Source organism: Panulirus ornatus, chromosome 19, assembly GCF_036320965.1.
Source record: "Panulirus ornatus isolate Po-2019 chromosome 19, ASM3632096v1, whole genome shotgun sequence".
Classification (NCBI taxonomy): Eukaryota; Metazoa; Arthropoda; class Malacostraca; order Decapoda; family Palinuridae; genus Panulirus; species Panulirus ornatus.
The window spans coordinates 11,115,830-11,143,675 of NC_092242.1; the positions used below are offsets into that span (position 1 = coordinate 11,115,830).

The window sequence follows — 27,846 nt, forward strand, 5'->3', positions numbered from 1 at the left end:
TTTACATGCTGATTAAGGATTTCTAGTCAAATGATAGAATTTCGCATTATTAATGCCTTTAATTAACCCTTAGATTAATCATAAAATCAGTATGCTAATTATTCGACTAATTAAATGAATTTTTAGATTTTTGCCACACATTAGTATTCAGCATACCGAAAAGCATCTATCCTGAAATTCTCAAGAAAATCCATTTTTTTAAAAATGTTTTGCTCAGATTTTCAACTTCAGATTTTAATGAAAACTTGGGTATAAATGCTATCTTAAATGCTGATTAAGGATTTCAGGTCAAATGAGAGTTTTTCGCATTTCTAATACCTTTAATTACTTCTATGATTAATTAGAATAAAATTAATAAGCTTAATTAATTACTCGATTAACCTGACGAATTTTTGGGTTTTGACCTCAGATTCGTATTCACCATACCGAAAAGCATCTATCCTGATATTCTCAAGAAAAGCCATTTTTTGAAAAAAAAAAAAAAAATCAAGAAAAATCAAGGCCTTACCAAATAATTTGCTCAGATTTTCAACTTCTTCAGATTTTAGTGAAAACCTGGGTACAGATGTTATTTTACATGCTGATTAAGGATTTCTATTCAAATGACAGAATTTCGCATTATTAACGCCTTTAATTACCCCTTAGATTAATTATAAAATCAGTAAGCTAATTACTCGACTAATTACATGAATTTTTAGGTTTTGATCACAGATTCGTATTCAGCATACCAAAAAGCATCTATCCGGAAATACTCAAGAAAATCTATTAGTTGAAAAAATCAAGAAAAATCCAAGGCCTTACCAAATATTTCGGTCAGATTTTAAACTACTTCAGATTTTAATGAAAATCTGGGTATAGATGTTATTTTACATGTTGATTAAGGATTTCAGGTTAAATGACAGAATTTTGCATTATTAATGCCTTTACTCCTAAGATTAATGAAATTAATATGCTAGTTACTCGATTAATTACATGAATTTTTGGGTTTTGACCAGAGATTCGTATTCAGCATACCGAAAAGCATCTATCCGGAAATTCTCAATAAAATCCATTTTTTAAAATAAATCAAGACATCCAAGGCTATAGCCTTACCAAAAATTTTTTGAAAAAAATAAAGAAATCCAAAAATTTTGCTCAGATTTTCAACTTCAGATTCTAATGAAAACCTGGGTATAGATGTTATTTTACATGCTGATTAAGGATTTCTAGTCAAATGACGGCATTTCGTATCATTAATGCATTTAATTACCACTTAGATTAATTATAATAAAATCAGTATGCTAATTACTCAACTAATTACACGAATTTTTAGGTTTTGACCACACATTCGTATTCAGCATACCGAAAAGCATCTATCCTGAAATTCTCAAGAAAATCCATTTTTGAAAAAAATCATGAAAAATCCAAATATTTTGCTCAGATCTTCAACTTCTTCATATTTTAATGAAAATCTGGGTACAGATGTTATTTTACATGTTGATTAAGGATTTCAGGTCAAATGACAGCATTTCGTAATCTTAATGCCTATAATTACTTCTAGGATTAATTAGAATAAAATTAGTATGGTAATTACTCGATTAACCTGACGAATTTTTGGGTTTTGACCTCAGATTCGTATTCAGCATACCGAAAAGCATCTATCGTAAAATTGTTCAGAAAATCATTTTTTTTTGTAAATAATCAAGAAAAATCCCAGGCCTTACCTAATACTTTGCTCAGATTTTCAACTTCAGATTTCAATGAAAACCTTGGTGTAAATGTTATTTTACATGCTGATTAAGGATTTCTATTCAAATGACGGCATTTCTCATTAATATATTAACGCCTTTAATTAACCCTTAGATTAATTATAAAATCAGTATGCTAATTACTCAACTAATTACACGAATTTTTAAGTTTTGACCACACATTCGTATTCAGCATACCGAAAAGCATCTATCCTGAAATTCTCAAGAAAATCTATTTTTTGAAAAAATCAAGAAAAATCCAACCTTACCAAATATTTTGCTCAGATTTTTAACTTCTTCAGGTTTTAATCAAAATCTGAGTATAGATGTTATTTTACATGTCCATTAAGGATTTCTAGTCAAATGACAGAATTTCGCATTATTAATGCCTTTACTCCTAAGATTAATAATAAAATCAATATGCTAATTACTCGATTAATTACACGAATTTTTGGGGTTTTGACCATACATTCGTATTCAGCATACCGAAAAGCATCTATCCTGAAAATCTCAAGAAAATCCATTTTTTGAAAAAAAAAATCAAGAAATCCTAGGCTCAGATTTTCAACTTCTTCAGATTTTAATGAAAACCTGGGTATAAATGTTATTTTACATGTTGATTAAGGATTTCTAGTCAAATGACGGCATTTCGCATTATTAATGCCTTTAATTACTTCAAGGATTAATTAGAATAAAATTACTATGGTAATTACTCGATTAACCTGACGAATTTTTGGGTTTTGACCTCAGATTCGCATTCAGCATACCGAAAAGCATCTATCGTGAAATTCTCAAGAAAATCCATTTTTTGAAAGAAATCAAGAAAAATCCAAGGCTATAGCCTTACCAAATATTTTGCTCAGATTTTCAACTTCTTCACATTTTAATGAAAACCTGGGTATAAATGTTATTGTACATGCTGATTAAGGATTTCTAGTCAAATGACGGCATTTCGCATTATTAATGCCTTTAATTACCCCTTAGATTAATTATAATAAAATCAGTATCCTAATTACTCGATTTATTACACGATTTTTTTGGTTTTGATCACAGATTCGTATTCAGCATACCGAAAAGCATCTATCCTGAAATTCTCAAGAAAATCTATTTTTTGAAAAAAAAAATCAAGAAAAATCCAACCTTACCAAATATTTTCCTCAGATTTTTAACTTCTTCAGGTTTTAATTAAAATCTGGGTATAGATGTTATTTTACATGTTGATTAAGGATTTCTAGTCAAATGACAGAATATCGTATCATTAATGCCTTTAATTACTCCTAAGATTAATGATAATAAAATTGATATGCTAATTCCTCGATTAATTACACGAATATTTGGGTTTTGATCAGAGATTCGTATTCAGCATACTGAAAAGCATCTATCCGGAAATTCTCAAGAGCATCCATTTTTTGAAAAAAATCAAGAAAAATCCATAGCCTTACCAAATATTTTGCTCAGATTTTCAACTTCAGATCTTAATGAAAATCTGGGTATAGATGTTATTTTACATGTTGATTAAGGATTTCAGGTCAAATGACAGAATTTCGCATTATTAATGCCTTTACTCCTAAGATTAATGATAAAATATGCTAATTACTCGATTAATTATATGAATATTTGGGTTTTGACCACAGATTCGTATTCAGCATACCGAAAATCATCTATCCGGAAATTCTCAATAAAATCCATTTTAAAAAAAAAAAAAAAATCAAGAAATCCTATAGCCTAACCAAATATTTTGCTCAGATTTTCAACTTCTTCAGATTTTAATGAAAACCTGGGTATAAATATTATTTTACATGCTGATTAAGGATTTGTAGTCAAATGACAGAATTTCGCATTATTAATGCCTTTAATTATCCCTTAAATTAATTATAAAATCAGTATGCTAATTACTCGACTAATTACACGAATTTTTAGGGTTTGACCACACATTCGTATTCAGCATATCGAAAAGCATCTATCCTGACATTCTCAAGAAAATCCATTCCTTGAAAAAAAAAAATCAAGAAAAATCCAAGGCAAATATTTTGCTCAGATTTTCAACTTCTTCACCTTTTAATGAAAATCTAGGCATAGATGTTAATTTACATGTTGATTAAGGATTTCAGGTCAAATGACAGCATTTCGCATTCTTAAAGCCTTTAATTATTTCTAGGCTTAAATAGAATAAAATTAGTATGGTAATTACTCGATTAACCTGACGAATTTTTGGGTTTTGACCTCAGATTCGTATTCAGCATACCGTAAAACATCTATCCTGAAATCCATTTTTTGAAAAAAAAATCAAGAAAAATCCAAGGCTACCAAATACTTTGCTCAGATTTTCAGCTTCTTCAGATTTTAATGAAAATCTGGGTATAGATGTTATTTTACATGTCGATTAAGGATTTCAGGTCAAATGACAGCATTTCGCATTCTTAATGATGCCTTTAATTACTTCTGGGACTAATTAGGATAAAATTAGTATGGTAATTACTCGATTAATTACACGAATTTTTGGGTTTTGACCTCAGATTCGTATTCAGCATACCGAAAAGCATCTATCCTGAAATTCTCAAGAAAATATATTTTTTGAAAAAAATCAAGAACAATATTTTGCTCAGATTTTCAACTTCAGATTTTTATGAAAATCTGGGTATAGATGTTATTTTACATGTTGATTAAGGATTTCTATGCAAATGACAGAATTTCGCATTATTAATACCTTTAATTACTCGTAAGATTAATGATAATAAAATCAATATGCTAATTACTCGAGTAATTACACGAATTTTTGGGTTTTGATCACAGATTATTCAGCATACCGAACAGCATCTATCCTGAAATTCTCAAGAAAATCCATTTTTTGAAAAAAATCAAGAAAAATATTTTGCTCAGATTTTCAACTTCAGATTTTAATGAAAATCTGGGTATAGATGTTGTTTTACATGTTGATTAAGGATTTCAGGTTAAATGACAGAATTTCGCATTATTAATGCCTTTAATTACTCGTAAGATTAATGATGATAAAATTAATATGCTAATTACTCGAATATTACACGAATTTTTGCGTTTTGACCACAGATTCGTATTCATTATACCGAAAAGCATCTATCCTGAAATTCTCAAGAACATCCATTTTTTGAAAAAAATGGATTTTCAACTTCATATTTTAATGAAAACCTGGGTATAGATGTTATTTTACATGCTGATTAAGGATTTCTAGTCAAATGACGGCATTTCGCATTATTAATGCCCCCAAACACACAGACAACACAGACACGATCACCCAATACCACGAAACAAGAGGAGCAAAGACACACACACTGGGGCGAACGTAAACACAGCCCAGGAAAAATATTAGCAACTCAGGGTGACAACACATTAAGACAGCAACACGGAACAACACACGAGAGACCAGTGCCATAACAACACGGGAGACGGACAACAACAAGAGAACACACGGGAGACACCAAACAACAACACGGGAGAAAAACAACGACACATGAGAAAAACAACATCACAGGAGACAGACAACGCTGGAGACCACAACACCGTAACAACAACAGTGATGACGCAAGAGACCACAACACCATAACAACAACATTACTGATGACGTAAGAGACCACAACACCATAACATCAGTGATGACGCAAGAGACCACAACACCGTAACAACAACAGTGATGACGCAAGAGACCACAACACCATAACAACAACAGTGATGACGCAAGAGACCACAACACCATAACAACAACATTACTGATGACGCAAGAGACCACAACACCATAACATCAGTGATGACGCAAGAGACCACAACACCATAACATCAGCGATGACGTAAGAGACCACAACACCGTAACAACAAAAACAGTGATGACGCAAGAGACCACAACACCATAACAACAACATTACTGATGACGCAAGAGACCGCAACACCATAACATCAGTGATGACGCAAGAGACCACAACACCATAACAACATTACTGATGACGCAAGAGACCACAACACCATAACATCAGTGATGACGCAAGAGACCACAACACCATAACAACAACATTACTGATGACGCAAGAGACCACAACACCATAACATCAGTGATGACGCAAGAGACCACAACACCATAACAACAACATTACTGATGACGCAAGAGACCACAACACCATAACATCAGTGATGACGCAAGAGACCACAACACCATAACAACAACATTACTGATGACGCAAGAGACCACAACACCATAACATCAGTGATGACGCAAGAGACCACAACACCATAACAACAACATTACTGATGACGCAAGAGACCACAACACCATAACATCAGTGATGACGCAAGAGACCACAACACCAGAACATCAGTGATGACGTAAGAGACCACAACACCATAACATCAGTGATGACGCAAGAGACCACAACACCATAACATCAGTGATGACGCAAGAGACCACAACACCATAACATTACCGATGACGCAAGAGACCACAACACCATAACATCAGTGATGACGCAAGAGACCACAACACCATAACAACAACAACAGTGATGACGCAAGAGACCACAACACCATAACATCAGTGATGACGCAAGAGACCACAACACCATAACAACAACAACAGTGATGACGCAAGAGACCACAACACCATAACATCAGTGATGACGCAAGAGACCACAACACCATAACAACAACAACAGTGATGACGCAAGAGACCACAACACCATAACATCAGTGATGACGCAAGAGACCACAACACCATAACATCAGTGATGACGCAAGAGACCACAACACCATAACATCAGTGATGACGCAAGAGACCACAACAACAACAGTGATGACGCCACAGACCACAACATCACCACATACAAAATGCAGTGGGTAGAGCACCAAGCAGACGGAGGGGTCGTGCAGCAGACAGCAGTCGAAGAGACACCACGCTGCAGACAATACCCACAACAGAGTGAAGCAGACGACATCCAATGTAGCGTGCAGCAGACAACAGCTGTAAGCATGAAACATGAGAGACAACAGCATGAACCAGTGAACAGCACATAGAGCAGCATGCAGCAGACAAAGGAGCCGGCAGCAGACAGGGCAGCGTGCGGAGCAGACAGAAGAAGAGCGTGCAGAAGACAGAGCAGCGTGCAGTAGACGGAGCAGACAAGTCTAGTGGGAGAAGAAGTCCCGCCCGGCGCATACACTGCAGCATGCAGCAGACACAGGATCCCGCAGCAAACAGGGCAGCGTGCGGAGCAGACAGGAGAAGAGCGTGCAGCAGACAGAGCAGCGTGCAGTAGACGGAGCAGACAAGTCTAGTGGGAGAAGAAGTCCCGCCCGGCGCATACACTGCAGCATGCAGCAGACACAGGATCCTGCAGCAAACAGGGCAGCGTGCGGAGCAGACAGGAGAAGAGCGTGCAGCAGACAGAGCAGCGTGCAGTAGACACAGCAGACAAGTCTGGTGTCGGAGGAGGAGGAGGAGGAGGAGGAGTCCCGCCCGGAATCAATAAGCCCTTTCTAGCCCGGAGTCCGGTACAGTCTCCGGGGGCAGGTGGCTGAGCGTAAGAAGGGCGCAGGTGAAACGCTCTCCCCGGCCTCCTCCCGCACCCTTCTCGCCCTCAGGAGAGGACCAGGACTATTTGACTGGCGCTGGAGGAAGTGGTTTTAACCCCCTTCCAGCACGGGGGGCATACGCTGGTATGACAGACTCATGCACAGACAGATAGACAGTGACACTCACACACACAGACACACACACACACACACACACACACACACACACACACACACACACACACACAGCCACGGACGCTGAGTTACTGTCAACAGACAGACTCAAGCAAACTGCTGTAAAAACAGAGAGAGAGAGAGAGAGAGAGAGAGAGAGAGAGAGAGAGAGAGAGAGAGAGAGAGAGAGAGAGAGAGAGAGAGAGAGAGAGAGAATGTAAACAAGCAGACACAGCTACAAAAACACAAAGAGACGTAAACAGAAAGATGTAGACAAGCAGACACACACACAGCTGTGCAAATTGAGAGACAAGCAAACATACACACACAGTCAGACAAGAGACATAAACACACACACACATGAAAAGGAATACACAAACAGACAGACATAAAACAAACAGAAGGACAGGCATAGACAGGATACATAGGCAGATAAACAAACAGACAGACGGATAGACACAGAAAGAGACAAAGAGACACAGAAAGAGACAAATGTACAGACAGCCGGATAAACACACAGACAGACAGACAGAGGTACACCACAGCAGACTGGGGAGAGAGAGAGAGAGACAGACACCACATAATAAAGGCTGCGGGAGCTGCCTCTCCCCGGGCTCTGATTTTGTTCTTGTCTGGAGTTGTTGATGCTAATGCCTGACTGGTGGTCCATGGTTACGTTATGCTGCAGGGGTGAGGGGAGAGGAGGAGGAGGGGAGAGGGAGGGGGGAAAGGGAGGCAGAAGGGAGAGGAGGGAGGTGGGGGTGGAAAGAGGGGAGCGACTGCCGCCTATGTTTCTGCCAAGCTCCGTGAGTGATGATGAGTGGAGCAAAGGGTCATCAGGTCTTATGCAGTCTGGTCTTCTAAGGCCGTGGTGTGGTCTGGTATGGTCCACCAAGGCGGTGGCCTGTTCTGGTGTAGTGTAGTCTGGTCTACTGAGGCCGTGGTGCGGTCTGGTATGGTCCACCAAGGCGGTGGCCTGGTCTGGCATAGTGTAGTCTGGTCTCCTAAGGCCGTGGTGCGGTCTGGTATGGTCCACCAAGGCGGTGGCCTGTTCTGGTGTAGTGTAGTCTGGTCTACTGAGGCAAAGGTGTGGTTTGGTATGGTCCACCAAGGCGGTGGCCTGATCTGGTGTAGTGTTCCCCCCCTCGATCCGGATGACTGGAGAGGTACTGTTGGGGCTGCAGGTGTGTGTGTGTGTGTGTGTGTGTGTGTGTGTGTGTGTGTGTGTGTGTGTGTGTGTGTGTGTGGAGGGAGGGAAGGGTTATGAGGTATGGATGATGAGTGAGATGTTACTCCAAACATCACAGGTAGGTAGAGACATTACCTCAGGTGTGACAGGTGTATAAAGGCTTTACCCTAAGCATAACAGGTGTATAGAAGCTTTACTTCAACCATGACAGGTGTGGAGGCATCACCTCGATTGCGACAGGTGTGTCGAGGGAACATCTCAGGTATGACAGGTGTGCAGAGGCATTACTTCAGGTACGACAGGTGTGTCAAGCACGACAGGTCGTCATAAACAGGCCGGCGAAGCATCACTCAACAACCATCATTCACAATGAATAACAAGTTCATTCACTAGTGAATAATGGCACTCATCTACATCCTTCATCTAACAGTGAACGTGCAACAAAGGCTATTATCTTGTATACATCTATACGGCCTTGGTATCTATATGAGGGCAAAACATGTATGAAATAATTATACATTTGGCTTCATCTGATGAATGAAAATGTATTTCCCAATCCATACTACCTTGATATATCTGTGAGAGCAAAACATGTATGATTTTATACATGTGGCTTCATCTGGTGTATGAAAATGATGTATTTCCCAATCCATACTACCTTGATATATCTGTGAGAGCAAAACATGTATGATTATACATGTGGCTTCATCTGATGAATGAAAATGTATTTTCCCAATCCATACTACCTTGGTATATCTATGAGAGCAAAACATGTATGATTTTATACATGTGGCTTCATCTGATGAATGAAAATGTATTTTCCCAATCCATACTACCTTGGTATATCTATGAGAGCAAAACATGTATGATTTTATACATGTGGCTTCATCTGATGAATGAAAATGTATTTTCCCAATCCATACTACCTTGGTATATCTATGAGAGCAAAACATGTATGATTTTATACATGTGGCTTCATCTGATGAATGAAAATGTATTTTCCCAATCCATACTACCTTGGTATATCTATGAGAGCAAAACATGTATGATTTTATACATGTGGCTTCATCTGGTGAATGAAAATGTATTTCCCAATCCATACTACCTTGGTATATCTATGAGAGCAAAACATGTATGATTTTATACATGTGGCTTCATCTGGTGAATGAAAATGTATTTCCCAATCCATACTACCTTGGTATATCTATGAGAGCAAAACATGTATGATTTTATACATGTGGCTTCATCTGATGAATGAAAATGTATTTTCCCAATCCATACTACCTTGGTATATCTATGAGAGCAAAACATGTATGATTTTATACATGTGGCTTCATCTGATGAATGAAAATGTATTTCCCAATCCATACTACCTTGGTATATCTATGAGAGCAAAACATGTATGATTTTATACATGTGGCTTCATCTGATGAATGAAAATGTATTTTCCAATCCATACTACCTTGGTATATCTATGAGAGCAAAACATGTATGATTTTATACATGTGGCTTCATCTGGTGAATGAAAATGTATTTCCCAATCCATACTACCTTGGTATATCTATGAGAGCAAAACATGTATGATTTTATACATGTGGCTTCATCTGGTGAATGAAAATGTATTTCCCAATCACCTCTCCTGTTAAAATTCCTCAATTATAATCATTTGACGTGGATGCGGCGGTATATCAGATTTAATCAGACATCAGATATGGGCGTCATAAATTACTATTTTCAAGAGGAAACATTTTTTTTAAAATCTCTCTCTCTCTCTCTCTCTCTCTCTCTCTCTCTCTCTCTCTCTCTCTCTCTCTCTCTCTCTCTCTCTCTCTCCACATGATTGTATTACAGCCTCGCACCTTATACTCAAAGGTGCGTTCGTGACGTACCCACGAAACCCAGTGATTGTGTCTGTCTGCCTGGGTCTAAGTGAGTATATTCAGACCCGGTACAAATCCTATGTACTCACGCGAAAAAGGATTTCTGATGCCAAAAATCCTAGAACATCCAAAAAAAAAAAGAGAAAAGTATAAAGTATAGATATCACAAACACAATTGCTTAAAAGTCCAAAAACAAAAACAGAAATAAAAAACAAAATAGAATGTCGTAAATCACTCAACATTTATTTCTTTATCATACTCACTATTTATTTCTTTATCATTTACGTAGAATTTTGTCTTTTTGTCTCATACTGAAAGAGTTGAAGGTCTGGTCTTCAACAGCTCCTCTTACAAATTAATGGATTCATTTTTTTTCTTTTTTTTGGTAATGATTACCCAAGAATTAATTTCTAAGAAGGAGTCCTGGTGCTTACCAAGGACACCTCTCGAAATTAGGATCCTGCAGCCCGAGACTCGTACGTTCCAAATCTGCGCTACTTCCAGAAGCAGGGAAATGTAGACTCCTTTGGAAAAAGACGGGTTTTTTTGTTTTTTTTTTTCCTTTCTTCTTTTTTTTTTTAGACGAGACTGTACTCCCAATGAGAGAGAGAGAGAGAGAGAGAGAGAGAGAGAGAGAGAGAGAGAGAGAGAGAGAGAGAGAGAGAGAGAGTATCAGATACTTCGGCTCGAACACCATTAAAAACTGTGTTTATGTCGCCATCTCCGACCATCATTTCCCAATAGGTTGACCTTCAACTCTTGGGAGCCAGGTCGTTCGTGTATTATATGCAGAGTCGGCCATCTTGGATTGCTGACGTCATGAGATTGTTAAATCCGGCTTCGGAAACCATACCGGAATCCGCCTCCCGTCTGGACCACAGGTTCTGCTCCGGTGCTTTTATGTGTGTGTGTGTGTGTGTGTGTGTGTGTGTGTGTGTGTGTAATCATATATCTTTAAATGTTTATTTGTATATGACGAGGGAGGGAAATCTACATTCCACTCATCCACCACCACCCTGATACTACAAGAAACTAATATCTTATCCATCTATCAATCTATCAATCCATCCATCAATCTATTTATCTATCTATCTATCTATCTATCTAACTACTATCTATCTATCTATCCATCCATCTATCTATCTATCTATCTATCTATCTATCTAACTACTAGCTATCTATCTATCCATACATCCATCACTCTATCTATCTATCTATCTATCTAACTACTATCTATCTATCTATCTATCCATACATCCATCACTCTCTCTCTCTCTCTCTCTCTCTCTCTATATATATATATATATATATATATATATATATATATATATATATATATATATATAAAATCTATTTCCACACTTAGCTTTCTTGTTAGAGTCGTGTGGTTGTTTAATCTTGGCATCTTTCGTAGAACTGTTCACTGTTGTCATCGCGAAACCGGTTCAGAAACTTCAAGGTTGTGATCAAGTCTCCCTTTACTCTTCTCTCGTCCATGATAAGCGAAATCATGGCCTCTAACCTTTCACTGTAACTCAGCTCTCTTAATACTGGTGCCGTATTTGTTGCCCTCCTCCTCCTCCTCCTGCTGTTGGACCTTCATTTGTTTTTGTTTGTGTTTTCAGTTAGGTGGTGTGTGTGTGTGTGTGTGTGTGTGTGTGTGTGTGTGTGTGTGTGTGTGTGTGTGTGTGTGTAACAATATCATTATGCATTAAGTCTGATAAGGGAATGTTGACAAGCACTTACAAGTACTTCCGACCAGATAAGACGTTTTGCCCTCCGTCGAGGCCAACGCGTAGCGCCCACCGCAGAAGGGAAAGTCGAATCTTTCATGAATAACGAGTGACGTGTGGTTTTGTGGGCGAGGCAGAGAGGAAAGACTGGTAAAAACCCGGGTGGGTGGGGGGGCCGAGGAGTGGAACTGAACAGCCAATGAAGGGCTGGCTCGCTGGGCAGTCGTCACTGGCCCTTCTTCCCGATACCCAGGTGGGGTAATGCCGGTACAAATATTATCCCTGTCCCCTCTCCCCACTACTAACGAGAGAGAGAGAGAGAGAGAGAGAGAGAGAGAGAGAGAGAGAGAGAGAGAGAGAGAGAGAGAGGTGGGGGAGAAGGAGGTGTGTGTGTGTGTGTGTGTGTGTGTGTGTGTGTGTGTGTGTGTGTGTGTGTGTATGTGTGTGTGTGTGTGTGTGTGTGTGTGTAACAACGACACATACCCAGCCATTCGTAACTTGGGGGGAGGCAAATGACAAGAGATGATAAGAGAGAAATCGGGAGAAATGAGACGAGAAAATAAAAGGCGCAACAGACGATAATGACTGATTCAAACACCTCTCTCTCTCTCTCTCTCTCTCTCTCTCTCTCTCTCTCTCTCTCTCTCTCTCTCTCTCTCTCTCTATTTCCTCAAGGTCATGGAGGGACTCTTTGGTTGTCTGTCAAGTGCCTCTACCCACTCACATACATCTTATTACCTTGAGCACGAGGCTAGGAACCCTCGAGTACGATGGCGTGACCTTTTGACCTGACCTTTATCCGGCCTGGGGTCACCATGCGAACGCCACCGTATCCCGAGGGTCATATATCCAGGTCGTGCTCCAGGATCTGTGGAGGTCTTGCACTCCAGGGTCGTACCGTCGTACTTGGTCCACGGTCGTGCCCGTCGTGTTCCATGATCGTACAGTGATGAGAGAGAGGGGTCGTACCGTCGTTATTCCATGGCTGCACCGTCGGGTACCATGATCGTACCGTCGTACTCCACGGTCGTAACCGTCGTGTTCCAGGACCGTACCGTGATGCGAGAGAGGGGTCGTACCGTCGTACTCCACGGTCGTGACCGTCGTGTTCCAGGATCGTACCGTTATAAGAAAGGGTCGTACCGTCGTACTCCACGCCCTTACCGTCGTGTTCCAGGATCGTACCGTGATAAGAGAGGGTCGTACCGTCGTACTCCCAGGCCGTACCGTCGTGTTCCAGGATCGTACCGTATTGCGAGAGGGTCATACCGTCGTACTCTACAGTCGTAACGTCGCGTTGGAAGGTCGTTTTGGAGAATCCTGACAGGCAGTGGGTGTGCTGGAAACGTCATTTTCCACTGACACACAGGTAGTGGGTGTGCTGGAACCGTCCCACTAACACAGGTAGTGGGTGTGCTGGAACAGTCATTTCCCATTGACAATGCTATTTCGGGACGTCTGGCGCATCATTCACTCGGCTGGCGTGGGCGTGGGTGTGTGGGGGCGGCCAGATGTCTGGGTCTGTGTCTGTCTGTTTGAGTGTGTCTGTGCAGGTGTGGCTGTGTAGGTGTGTCTGTGCAGGTGTGTCTGTGTGGGTGTGTCTGTGCAGGTGTGTCTGTTTGGGTGTGTCTGTTTGGGTGTGTCTGTGTGGGTGTGTCTGTTTGGGTGTGTCTGTTTGGGTGTGTCTGTTTGGGTGTGTCTTTGTGGGTGTGTCTGTGCAGGTGTGTCTGTGTGGGTGTGTCTGTGCAGGTGTGACTAACAGTCTGTGCAGGTGTGTCTGTATGTGTGTCTGCCTGTCTGTCTGTCTGTCTTGTGCTGCTACCCATCTGTGATGTACGGGGCGAAGGGGGAGTATTTTTCTCTCTTGCCCATCCAGTCTCGAACTTTACTACCATGTACTTTTTTTTCTTTTACTTTTCTTATGCTTTATACATTCACAGTTTCATCTCTTACTTTATTCCATTCTTCTACGTACTTCTCGTACATCATAGAAATACTTCCCATCGTTTCTTATATAAATATTTCCTGCTTAATTTCACATTATGGTCTCTAGTTAATCTATCATTTCATCTTCTGAGAAACTGTCCACTTGTTGACACTACCTGAAGGTTATGATTAAGTCACCTCTTATTCTTCCATCTTCCAAGGTGGAAAAATATGTCAGGCTTCTAGCCTTTTCCCTTCTTCTTTCTTCGTTCTGGTGCCATCTTTCCTGCCCTCCTCTGTACCTTCTCCATGAGTTCTTTGTGTGGGGTGTGGGGTGTGACCAGAGTAGAGAAACATATTCTAGCTCTACCCTAATCTACCATGTACACAGCTGGGTGAATACTTCCTTCTTCGTGTACTGAGTGTTAGCCTCATTCATATCTGCCAGGAGAGAGTCGGTTACCTTTTTGCTATTCTCCTAAGGTGGGACTATGGCAACAGGCGAGGTGAGATGTCGACTCTGCAAGTCTTTCTCACAACACAGATTAATGCAGCTTATTTCCAGCTGGATGATATTCATGCTGAGCACTTCTTTCACTGCATGCAAATCCTTTACATTTACTCGGACTGAATTTCATCACCATGTATCAGATTAAGTTCAGAGCATGTATCAGCATGTATGATTACTTCTGGTGATTACTGTGTTATGGGGAAAAAATTCTTCGCTTGTGTTGCTTCGTCTCGTAACCTTGTATATATATGAACCATGTCCTTAGTGCGTATAACATCATACATACACACGCCCAAGCCTAAGCCAAGTACCCATTTACCGACCTGCCCCAAGGGTAGAATGAACACCTGGGTTGAATGTAGGCCGACTGCCATACCCATGGTTCGAACCTATGCGGGCCCGACCTCATATGCTTGTATATGCAGCGCAAGAAGTGGGTTGTGTTGATATGTGTGTGTGTGTGGGAGTGTACATGTGTGTTTAGGAGCGTATGCATGCGTATGAACACTGCATACATATCTGGAGTGGCTTTTCCTCCACCTCTATATTAGCCAATGTTACCAAAATTCTTCCCTCTCAATTCTTCCAGCATCACCGTTCTCCAACCATCTCTCTGTCACCGTGAAGATGCTGCCCCTTCGAAATATTTCTTGTCACTACTATCGTGAGCACGCAATTGTCTGCTTCTTCCCATAGTTCCTCTGTGAGTCACTCCCCTACACGAGGACTAACCGTTATAACAGCCACTTTCTACAGACAGCAAAGCAGTGGAATTCTCTTTCTGCTTTTGTTCTTCCTCTTCTAAGACCTTTCTACTTTTAAGAGTCTGGTCTACAAATACTTGAGGAGCTTCTATTAATATTTTCATTCTCTTCCCCAAACCCTTATATCTTTTTCCCTTAACACAGGAAGGACATGACTGAGGGCATGTTTTGCCCGTGCCATTCCGGTCACTCTTAAAGAAAATTAGCAGTTTGGGTGCTCTCCATGCCCTCGTCTGCTACCTCCTGCTGTGGGCCAGATATTACATCATCCGTAAGCCCAAGATTCAGTCGAATACAGACGCTTACCAGCCGGCCATTAACTTTTGCACTGGGACCTGCACTGAGCAAAAACTCCCACACCACGTCGGAGAACGGCGAAATGACATTTTTCAGTGGTACAACCACTAATTCCCGCCGTATTGTAGGCACAACCTTTCCACTCACCAAGAATACATCACGCAGGCAATTTCTGTCATGCCAAGAATTTTGGATTAGCCAGTGGCAACTGTGCATGCAGGTTACATCATGCAGCAATTTCTGTCATGCCAAGAATTTTGGATTAGCCAGTGGCAACTGTGCATGCAGGTTAGTCATCGTGCGTGTGACAACTTCCTCAGCGTGCCTACCGACAAGGGGACAGAAAGGACCGCCTTTTTTATATAGCATAGGTAATTGCATGGTTGTGTAAGTGGGCGTGTATGCAGATGTATGTTCGTGTGCATGTAAGTACATGGGAGTGTATACAGATGTTTGTGGACACGTGTGTATATACAGGTGTTTGTGAATGTGTGTATTCAGGTGTGTATGAGCGTATAACCTGGTGTACGTGGCTACGCACAAGTGCCCTACGTGGGCACAATACACGTAAGGTACATACGAGTATACAAGTCCGTGTGTATGCGCATATGCCTCCAGATGGATGTGGGTGTAAGGTGGCGGATGTGGAAGTGCATGTTAAGTGTGCAAGTGGGGGACATGCTCCCCAACCCCCCACACCCACCAACCTCCACACTGCACTCCACCGTAGCCCTGCTCCCCTTGTAGCCCCCCACAACCCAACCATTTCTCTCTCTCTCTCTCTCTCTCTCTCTCTCTCTCTCTCTCTCTCTCTCTCTCTCTCTCTCTCTCTCTCTCTCTCTCTCTCACAACCTTTAAAAGTCGCTGATAAATACTAGACGAGGACACCCAGCTGTCTTACCTGGCTTCCTCGGCCTGAATTGTGCCGCTTCGCTCGCCACCTTATCCGGGAGTCTGATTATCCGGGTGGGTGGGTAGGTGTGGGGAAGGGTCTTAAATCCGGGGTGTGATCTATCTGGGGGAAGGGTCTGAAATTTTGATGTCTGATGAATACGGGGGTCTGGGATCCGTGGTCTGAGTAATACGGGGGTCTGAGATCCGTGGTCTGATTAATACGGGGGTCTGGGATCCGTAGTCTGATTAATACGGGTGTCTGGGATCTGTGGTCTGATTAATATGGGGGTCTGAGATCTGTGGTTTGATTAATACGGGGGTCTGGGATCTGTGGTCTGATTAATACGGAGGTCTGGGATCTGTGGTCTGATTAATACGGGGGTCTGGGATCCGTGGTCTGATTAATACGGGGGTCTGGGATCTGTGGTCTGATTAATACGGAGGTCTGGGATCTGTGGTCTGATTAATACGGGGGTCTGGGATCTGTGGTCTGATTAATACGGGGGTCTGGGAGATGTGGTCTGATTGATACGGGGGTCTGGGATCTGTGGTCTGATCAATATGGGATCTGGTATCTGTGGTCTGATTAATAGGGGGTCTGGGATCCGTGGTCTGATTGATACGGGGGTCTGGGATCTGTGGTCTGATCAATATGGGATCTGGTATCTGTGGTCTGATTAATGAGGGATCTGGGATCCGTGATCTAACTAATGTGGGATCTGGGATCCGTGGTCTGATTATCCGGGATTTCAAATCCTAAGTTTCATCATCCGGATTCCGATTATTCGGGGTTGGATTATACGATGATTTATCTAGAGATCAATTTTCTCAAAAGTCCGATTATAGGGGTTTTCATCATCCGGGAATTTGATTATCCGGGGTCTGGTCATCCGGTCGTCTGGTTTTCCCAGGAAACTGCCCGTTCTGGTTCTTATTTCCCAGAGGTCTCTGATTATAGAGGGTTTGATCATTTAGAAGTCCGATTATCCGGAGCGTAATTATTATTCATAATGTCCAAGGTCTCATTATCCACTAACTGATTATCCGGAGTATGAGTAACCACGTCTGATAATCTAGTCTCTATTAATTCATGATTCAATTATCCTCAAGTTAGAATCTAATCATTATCGTGATATATATATATATATATATATATATATATATATATATATATATATATATATATATATATATATATATATATACATATATATATATACATATATATATATATATATATATATATATATATATATATATATATATATATATATATATATATATATATATATATTCCTATGAGTCCACGGGGAAAATGAAACATTTCGTGTTTCATTTTCCCTGTGGACTCATACGAATATCTTGATCACGCGCAAAATTGTGATCCTTTCAAATATATATATATATATATATATATATATATATATATATATATATATATATATAAATATATATATATATATATATATATATATATATATATATATATATATATATATATATATATATATATATATATATATATAAATATATATATATATATATATATATATATATATATATATATATATATATATATGATCAATAGTAGTAGTAGTTGTAGACCCTAATTCTACAGCCCAAGGCTGCGCGCTACTTCTTGTAGCAGGAAAATATAGACTCCTTTGGACTCCTTTGCACTCGTAGCGTTACCTCAAGCCGGCGGGGTCCTGCATACAGGATACCAATTATTCAAGATAACCCAGGAAGGATAATTACCCCGACCAGGGCAGAAAGACGTTCTCTCTAACCACCTGATCGCCAAGGCTTTCCTCGTTCACTGTTCGATCGTCAAGACCTTCCTCGTTCACTGTTTGATCGTCAAGACCTTCCTCGTTCACTGCTCGATCGTCAAGGCCTTCCTCGTTCACTGCTCGATCGTCAAGGCCTTCCTCGTTCACTGCTTGATCGTCAAGGCCTTGCTCGTTCACTGCTCGATCGTCAAGACCTTCCTCGTTCACTGCCTGATCGTCAAGGCCTTGCTCGTTCACTGCTCGATCGTCAAGGCCTTGCTCGTTCACTGCTCGATCGTCAAGACCTTCCTCGTTCACTGCTCGATCGTCAAGACCTTCCTCGTTCGCGATGTGGTTCCTCCCGGCATTCCTGCTTTACCCAACGATCGTTCAGTCATTCCTCTTTCACGGGAACGTGGCGAACACAGGACCTTCTCTCTCTCTCTTCCACAACTTGGCCGTTCCAACCTACCACGACCGGGTCGTCCACCGCCTCTCCTTACCTTACGAACCTTCCACCACTTCTTCACCCACAAACTTCATCAGCGACCCTCTTCACCCACAAACTTCATTAGCCCTTCTTCATCCACAAACTTCATCAGCGACCCCTCTTCACCCACACACTTCATCAGCGACCCTCTTCACCCACAAACTTCATCAGCCCCTCTTCACCCACAAATTTCATCAGTGAACCTCTTCATCCACAAACTTCATCAGCGACCCTCTTCACCCACAAACTTCATTAGCCCCTCTTCATCCACAAATTTCATCAGTGAACCTCTTCATCCACAAACTTCATCAGCGACCCTCTTCACCCACAAACTTCATCAGTGAACCTCTTCACCCACACACTTCATCAGCGACCCTCTTCACCTACAAACTTCATTAGCCCCTCTTCACCCACAAACCTCCTCAGCCCCTCTTCACCCACAAACTTCATCAGCCCCTCTTCACCCACAAACTTCATCAGCCCCTCTTCACCCACAAACTTCATCACCCCCTCTTCACCCACAAACTTCATCAGCACCTCTTCACCCACAAACTTCATCAGCCCCTCTTCACCCACAAACTTCATCAGCGACCCTCTTCACCCACAAACTTCATCAGCCCCTCTTCACCCACAAATATCATCACCTCTTCACCCACAAACTTCATCAGCCCCTCTTCATCCACAAACTTCATTAGCCCTTCTTCACCCACAAACTTCATCAGCGACCCTCTTCATCCACAATCTTCATCAGCCCCTCTTCACCCACAAACTTCATCACCCCCTCTTCACCCACAAACTTCATCAGCCCCTCTTCACCCACAAACTTCATCAGCGACCCTCTTCATCCACAAACTTCATCAGCGATCCTCTTCATCCACAAACTTCATCAGCGACCCTCTTCATCCACAAACTTCATCAGCCCCTCTTCACCCACAAACTTCATTAGCCCCTCTTCACCCACAAACTTCATCAGCGACCCTCTTCACCTGCAAACTTCATCAGCGACCATCTTCACCCACAAACATCATCACCCCCCCTCTTCACCCAAAAACTTCATCAGCGACCCTCTTCACTCACAAACTTCATCAGCCCATCTTCACCCACAAACATCATCACCTCCTCTTCACCCACAAACTTCATTAGCCCCTCTTCACCCACAAACTTCATCAGCGACCCTCTTCACCCACAAACTTCATCAGCCCATCTTCACCCACAAACATCATCACCCCCCCCTCTTCACCCACAAACTTCATCAGCCCCTCTTCACCCACAAACTTCATCACCTCCCCTCTTCACCCACAAACTTCATCAGCCAGGGCTGCACCTAGTCACATTAAACATACGAGAAAGGAGAAGAGATGGGAGTGAGCGCCACTCAGGGTGACCTCCCCTGTGATGAGATGCATCGAGGGAGACGAGAGAGGAGAGTCTGAGAGGAAGGGGTGTAAATGGGGAGGATTTGACCACGGACAACCTGACTTGACCAGGTGATCGTCACTGCCACAAACAGCCTGACTCCCGGCCAGCGATGAATGATCAACGTAAGGTGTGTGTGTGTGTGTGTGTGTGTGTGTGTGTGTGTGTGTGTGTGTGTGTGGGTGTGTGTGTGGGTGTGTGTGTGTGTAATGTAGGACATCTCCCTGAGCGGACGATTTTCCATGATCTGATTATCCTGCGTCTCTATCAATCACGACTTCTCTCTCTCTCTCTCTCTCTCTCTCTCTCTCTCTCTCTCTCTCTCTCTCTCTCTCTCTCTCGAGTCCAACATCTGATTATCCAGGTTCCTCATCGTAAATCAAATGAGAGAGGAAAAAAAAGAAGGTATTTTCATACGAGAATCTGTTATGATCTGCCACCACTGAGCACGGGAGCGAAAACAGTGAAAAAAAAAAAAAGGAAAAAGAAATTGTATCGTTCAATTCTGCTGATTTTCTACACCGCTACTCTCCTAGACCTTCGTCAACACACCAAAATTCTTGAAGCCCCGCCACCCTACTCCTCACTATGACCCAAGAACTTCTCAATACAATGGGTTACACGAAGACCCTGAATTACGTTAACTCTTCATGTGATTACAGTTTCTCAACGCAGACGCTCCCCAAAATTTTCCCTCGTGTATGAACACTTTACCAAACGGAGGTCCATACATTTCCTATTCATTCTCAATTGCACGACTCAGAACCATCTTATTTCTCTAGTTTCCAATTGCACGACTCAGAACCATCTCATTTCTCTAGCTTCAGTGGTTTCGTGGAACATTAGAAGAGGGGCTAACCCTTAACACTGATAATATAATGATAAATAGACATCTTTTATAATGATGAATAGACATCTTACCACACTGGTGATAATGAATAGACACGTTAACCTGTTTTTCTATTCAACAATGTTATTATTCATTTAGCGGAATCAATATTCTCTTCAAGAAGGTGTTGCCAAGTTCATCCACATAATGATTACGTCATTAGCATGTACTAGCAGAGAGGATGTGAGTAAGTGGGCATGAAGCATTTTCCCCCCACCACCCACCACCAACACAGGGAGTCAAACAGGCTTCGTTACTTATACACATTTTCATTCATATCGAGTCGCTCGAGGCGAAACATTCTGGAAGGATGTGCACCATCCGGGGAAGCCCGTCTGTTGAAACTCACGCCAGTCCTCCGGGATGGGTCACGTCAGGCGAAGGATACAAGTTTCGGTCCACTACACTCTATGTACAGATCGGGGTTGTCGTGGGTACTGGACACTGGTGAAATTATCTCCCTAACAAAACCCAATGTGTACGAAGGTACAGATCGGGGTTGACGTGGGTACTGGACACTGGTGAAATTATCTCCCCAACAAAACCCAATGTGTACGAAGGTACAGATCGGGGTTGTCGTGGGTACTGGACACTGGTGAAATTATCTCCCTAACTAAACCCAATGTGTACGAAGGTACAGATCGGGGTTGACGTGGGTACTGGACACTGGTGAAATTATCTCCCCAACAAAACCCAATGTGTACGAAGGTGCGACCCTCCCTGAACACTACACTACAGATCGGGGGGTCGTCGTGGGTACTGGTCCTTTGATAAACCCCCAATATGCACGGAGGTACGACCCCCCCTTGAGAATGACGGTACGACCCTTGATCGCCTAGCCTTTGACCTAGTGGCACCGTCGTACTTCAAGTGTGCTAACCCGACTCTGGGTCGGAGGCTTTCATCAAAGCCACGAGTAACTACTTAACACCAACTGGATCCCTCCGAAACAGTCGCCAACTACTTAACACCAACTAGATCCCTCCGAAACAGTCGCCAACTACTTAACACCAACTGGATCCCTCCGAAACAGTCGCCAACTACTTAACACCAACTGGATCCCTCCGAAACAGTCGCCAACTACTTAACACCAACTGGATCCCTCCGAAACAGTCGCCAACTACTTAACACCAACTGGATCCCTCCGAAACAGTCGCCAACTACTTAACACCAACTGGATCCCTCCGAAACAGTCGCCAACTACTTAACACCAACTGGATCCCTCCGAAACAGTCGCCAACTACTTAACACCAACTGGATCCCTCCGAAACAGTCGCCAACTACTTAACACCAACTGGATCCCTCCGAAACAGTCGCCAACTACTTAACACCAACTGGATCCCTCCGAAACAGTCGCCAACTACTTAACACCAACTGGATCCTTCCGAAACAGTCGCCAACTACTTAACACCAACTGGATCCCTCCGAAACAGTCGCCAACTACTTAACACCAACTGGATCCCTCCGAAACAGTCGCCAACTACTTAACACCAACTGGATCCCTCCGAAACAGTCGCCAACTACTTAACACCAACTGGATCCCTCCGAAACAGTCGCCAACTACTTAACACCAACTGGATCCCTCCGAAACAGTCGCCAACTACTTAACACCAACTGGATCCCTCCGAAACAGTCGCCAACTACTTAACACCAACTGGATCCCTCCGAAACAGTCGCCAACTACTTAACACCAACTGGATCCCTCCGAAACAGTCGCCAACTACTTAACACCAACTGGATCCCTCCGAAACAGTCGCCAACTACTTAACACCAACTGGATCCCTCCGAAACAGTCGCCAACTACTTAACACCAACTGGATCCCTCCGAAACAGTCGCCAACTACTTAACACCAACTGGATCCCTCCGAAACAGTCGCCAACTACTTAACACCAACTGGATCCCTCCGAAACAGTCGCCAACTACTTAACACCAACTGGATCCTTCCGAAACAGTCGCCAACTACTTAACACCAACTGGATCCCATCGAAACAGTCGCCAACTACTTAACACCAACTGGATCCCTCCGAAACAGTCGCCAACTACTTAACACCAACTGGATCCCTCCGAAACAGTCGCCAACTACTTAACACCAACTGGATCCCTCCGAAACAGTCGCCAACTACTTAACACCAACTGGATCCCTCCGAAACAGTCGCCAACTACTTAACACCAACTGGATCCCTCCGAAACAGTCGCCAACTACTTAACACCCTCCGAAACAGTCGCCAAAAATTTCAAGAAGTGATGAAGCAGAGAGAGAGTTTTTACTAATTACGAAACATTACGGAAAATCTTCGGCCTTCACAGTTGGCAAGGTTCTGTAAGGTAATTAGTCCTAAGGTCCTGCTGGCTCGAGCGACAACTTGGAGGTATTTACGTAAATTCAAGAAAAACAATGAAATATATCGAGATGAATCTCTTATAATGATACATCAGTAATAGACTATGCTTACCTCCCTTAAGCTTGACGACTCAACCCCTTAACCATGACTCAACCCCTTAAGAATGACAACTCAACCCCTTAACCATGACGTCTCAACCCCTTAACCACGACGTCTCAACCCCTTAACCATGACGTCTCAACCCCTTAAGCATGACTCACTTAACCCCTTAAGAATGACAACTTAACCCCTTAACCATGACGTCTCAACCCCTTAACCACGACGTCTCAACCCCTTAACCATGACGTCTCAACCCCTTAAGCATGACGTCCCAACTCCTTCAGCATGACGACTTTAAACACCTTAAACGCCACGACTATATAGCCCTTTAGCACGACGACTCTATCTCTTGAGCACGACGACTCAACCCCTTAAGCACGACGACTCAACCCCATGAGCGCGACGACTCAATTTCCCCGAGTGGCTGCGAATGCTATTTAATAAGCTGAGAAGGTTTATATGTTTGCTCTACAAACAAACACTGCAATAAACGTCAGCTACTTCTTCCCCAACACAACACAGGTCTGGGCTGGAGGTGGGCTAATGTGTAATGTTCATTGAGGGGAAGTACAGAGCACTGGCCCCACACACACACACACACACACACACACACACACACACACACTGGACCTCAATGATAGAGTAAGACATCACATGGCGAAGAAAGATGTGTGTGTGTGTGGGTGGATACACGTGTGTGTTTCTAAATGTCACACGGCGTTCGACGCTCTCGCAGACAACATCTTCGCCCACAAAGACCTTACGTATCCAGCAGGACGGAGAAGGGGGACAGGTGAGGATATTCCCTCAAAGGCCCAGTCCTGTGTTCTTAACGCTACCTCGCTAATGCGGGAAATGGCGAATAGTTTGAAAGAAAAGATATATATATATATATATATATATATATATATATATATATATATATATATATATATATATATATATATATATATTCGAAGGATCGTAAACTTTCGAATTGGGCAAGACCCGGAGGACGTGCGGTAGGGAGAGAGGCGCCCCTCACAGATGGAGAGAAGCAGCTTCTGCTGGTGTCGCATCGCCCATCCTCAACCCACAGGTATACATCGGTCGTGGGGTCCCCTTTCATTCCTGATCCATATCAGTCACTTGCTGGAAGGGAGGTTTCAAGTCACGGCCAAATATGTCTGTGGATGATGTCAGCTTTGTGAAGAAGAGGAAGAAGATAAAAAAAAAGAGAGACTAACTTGTATTTTGCGATTACGAGACAACCTGAAGAAAACGTGGGCCACACTCCAAGCGCTGGGCGATGATGAAGGCCATCCTTTAAGAAATACAATGATGAACACGAGAGGAGTACGACGACAACCACCGTGCAGGAAGCAAACTAATGGGAATCCATTTACGACAGGAGCCTACGGGGGAGACATACTACCTGGTGCAAGCTACGGGCTGACATCCTAATTCCTAATGGAACCTACAGGTACAAGGAATACCTAATGGAACTTTAAAGTAACACGAAGTTATAAGTGGTAACCAAAAAGTAACAGCAAGTTATAAGTGAAACAATCCAGGTCTTGGCCAAGAGTTTTGATCTCCGTTCAGCACATACGTTAAGGGGTTGGGGTTGGCCGTGGGGTGTGGGGGATCTTTTAAGGACAATATTGACCTCTTGTATCAGCCCGAAGGAGTGATACTCATCATCAATATCATTCTCTCACCTGCTCCGGACACCACCCTACTGCACCTGAACTAAGAGAAGGTGAGGGGGAAAGAGTAGCCTTCGTTTCACCCACATTAGCACGGGAAAGGTCAGAGGGAGACATGATTATCAACTATGGAGTTCTTCAGTGGATTCGATGAAGGTGATATTGATCCGAACCTGGGGAGTGTGGGAGGAACCGGGCGGGCGACGAAGGGACACAAGAAACTAGGTGAAACAAAAGAGAAGGGAAAAAAAAAAACGAGAGAGGATAGAACAGTAGCGAACAGAGGGAACAAGCAATGGGAAGAGAAGGAGACTGTAGCAGCCAAACCATCGACGACAAACGCATGACGAAGGTAACAGCCATTGACCCAGTGACACCTGTAGTGTGAAATTCCTTCCCCGTGTATCCATATGTGCTCTTCATACCCATATACATATATATACATGCCACAATCCATACATACAGATGAATTACGTCGACACATGAGTCTCATAAATGTCTACCTAACAGTGGCGCAAGGATGACACAAGCGTCAAACATGACTACAGCTGCCGTGTGCTCCAAACCTGCTCCACCCCATCCGACCGTCCGGTGCAGCTGGGGGACCTGCCACTTGTCTCCATACTCACCACCATGACAAGTGTGTGTGTGTGTGTGTGTGTGTGTGTGTGTGTGTGTGTGTGTGTGTGTGTGTGTGTGTAGCAACTCCTCCAGGGGAGTGACGAACACCAGGTGAAGGAGGAGGGAGCCGGGGGGAGAAGTTCGTTCACTTGGGAGGAAACATTCGAGCTCCCAGGACGCACCTTAGACCACAAAACATGGTCGGTGGGATGAAGGGAACACTCACTCTTATCCACTGAGTACAGTCAGAAGATAAGGCGTTAAACATCCTTCTTCCACCAGAGCAAGAAGACAGTGGAAGTCACGCACTCCGCGACAGCAGCAAGAGGAGGGGAGGGGAGTGCACGCACTCTACCACAGCAGTGAGAGGAGGAGAGCAACGCACTCTACACAAGCAACAGCAGGAAGACGGGGGCAGCACACACTAAACACAGTCTAGGGCAACGGCGGGAGGGTATGGGACACTAGAGACGTGACGTACAGAAGGGAAAACTGATATCTGGAGACCTACGTTCACCAAGCTGGGTCCTGAGGGCATGTGGTGAGACCCACTTTCACCAAGCTGGGTCCTGAGGGCATGTGGTGAGACTCACGTTCACCAAGCTGGGTCCTGAGGGCAGGTGGTGCAGATGTAACCTAAGTCCTTACCTGCGTCCAGTACATGGCACAGCGGAGCTCCCACCGCTGAAATCATCCTAGGGCGTGTGGTGGCAGAGACGGAGGCCGTCTTCTCCGTGTCCAGCAGATGGCCATGGGTGTCCGTCCCTCCAGTGTCTTTGCAGACGAAGTCGGGTGACCTGAGACGAGATGGCCCAGTTACTCCTCCTTCAGTCTTAGCTGTTAGAATATCTACTGTCTGGATATACACTCAGTGACGACTTATGCATAAGGTGGTACATGTGTAAGAGTACATAAGAGTAGACGTTTCTCTGATAGTGTTTGTGAAGAGCACACAGCACTGGGTACATGAAGGAGAGCATGTGTAAAACTGACTGCTCTCGTGTTGTGATTCTATTCAAAGCAATCTTCTTCCCTACAGTTAGTAACCATATGACAGTGAAAATCACACTGTTATCAATAACAGTGCTCTTACTACTGTCATCATAACGTATGTTACTGATATCACTAAGACAAACAAAGAGACCACAACAATAACATAACACATAAAGATACATCCACACACACACACACACACACACACACACACACACACACACATACACCTGCCTTGTGCACCGGTGTATGCATAAACACATGGAGTAAAGACATGGCACACACACACATACACACAGTAATCACATACATGCCAAAAGAGTAATACTCCTGCGCCCGTACTATACAGATGATTACATACACACACCATCACCTTACGTTCACCAGCTAACACTGATGTAGAGCAGTTAAGAAATGAAGCTCTCAGTCAGGCTGCTGACCTCTTGATTGCTGTCCTCAACACCTTTGATACACACTTCAACACTACATTCACAGAAAATAGACGTGGGCGACTGGAAAGATTCCTTCGTGTCATATTATCGGCCGATTTTGTAGCCTTCCATCACGATCTCAGAAATCGTTGTCTGTCATTCAGATGATGAGGAGAAGCAAAAGAAGAGAAACTAGACTCCTCGTAGCCAGGTCACACATACCCAAGCGTCACACACAGGTCACAGGTTCAGGCTGGAAGAACACAAGCGAGAGGACCAGGTCACAGATGAGATATCCTGGTCACAGACGAGGCAGAAAGGCCGCCCAAGGTCGCAAATGAGACACTGAGGTCACAGATGAAACACCAGGGTCACAAATGCGACGCCAAGGTCATAGATGAAATGCCAGGGTCACAAATGAGACACCAAGGTCATAGATAAGATACCAGGTCACAGAAGAGGTACTAAGGTCACAG

General features: G+C 43.0%; 1 protein-coding gene across 2 annotated transcripts in view; it reads right to left on the reverse strand.

The window, feature by feature from the left end:
• The window catches only part of LOC139755392 (uncharacterized), a 338,128-nt gene that overhangs the window by 229,490 nt on the left and 80,792 nt on the right, over positions 1-27,846 (reverse strand). For both annotated transcript variants that reach the window (XR_011714088.1, XR_011714089.1), the window contains exon 3: positions 26,595-26,743. The gene's annotated coding sequence lies outside the window, so the exon portion shown is untranslated. The remainder of the gene's footprint in view (positions 1-26,594; positions 26,744-27,846) is intronic.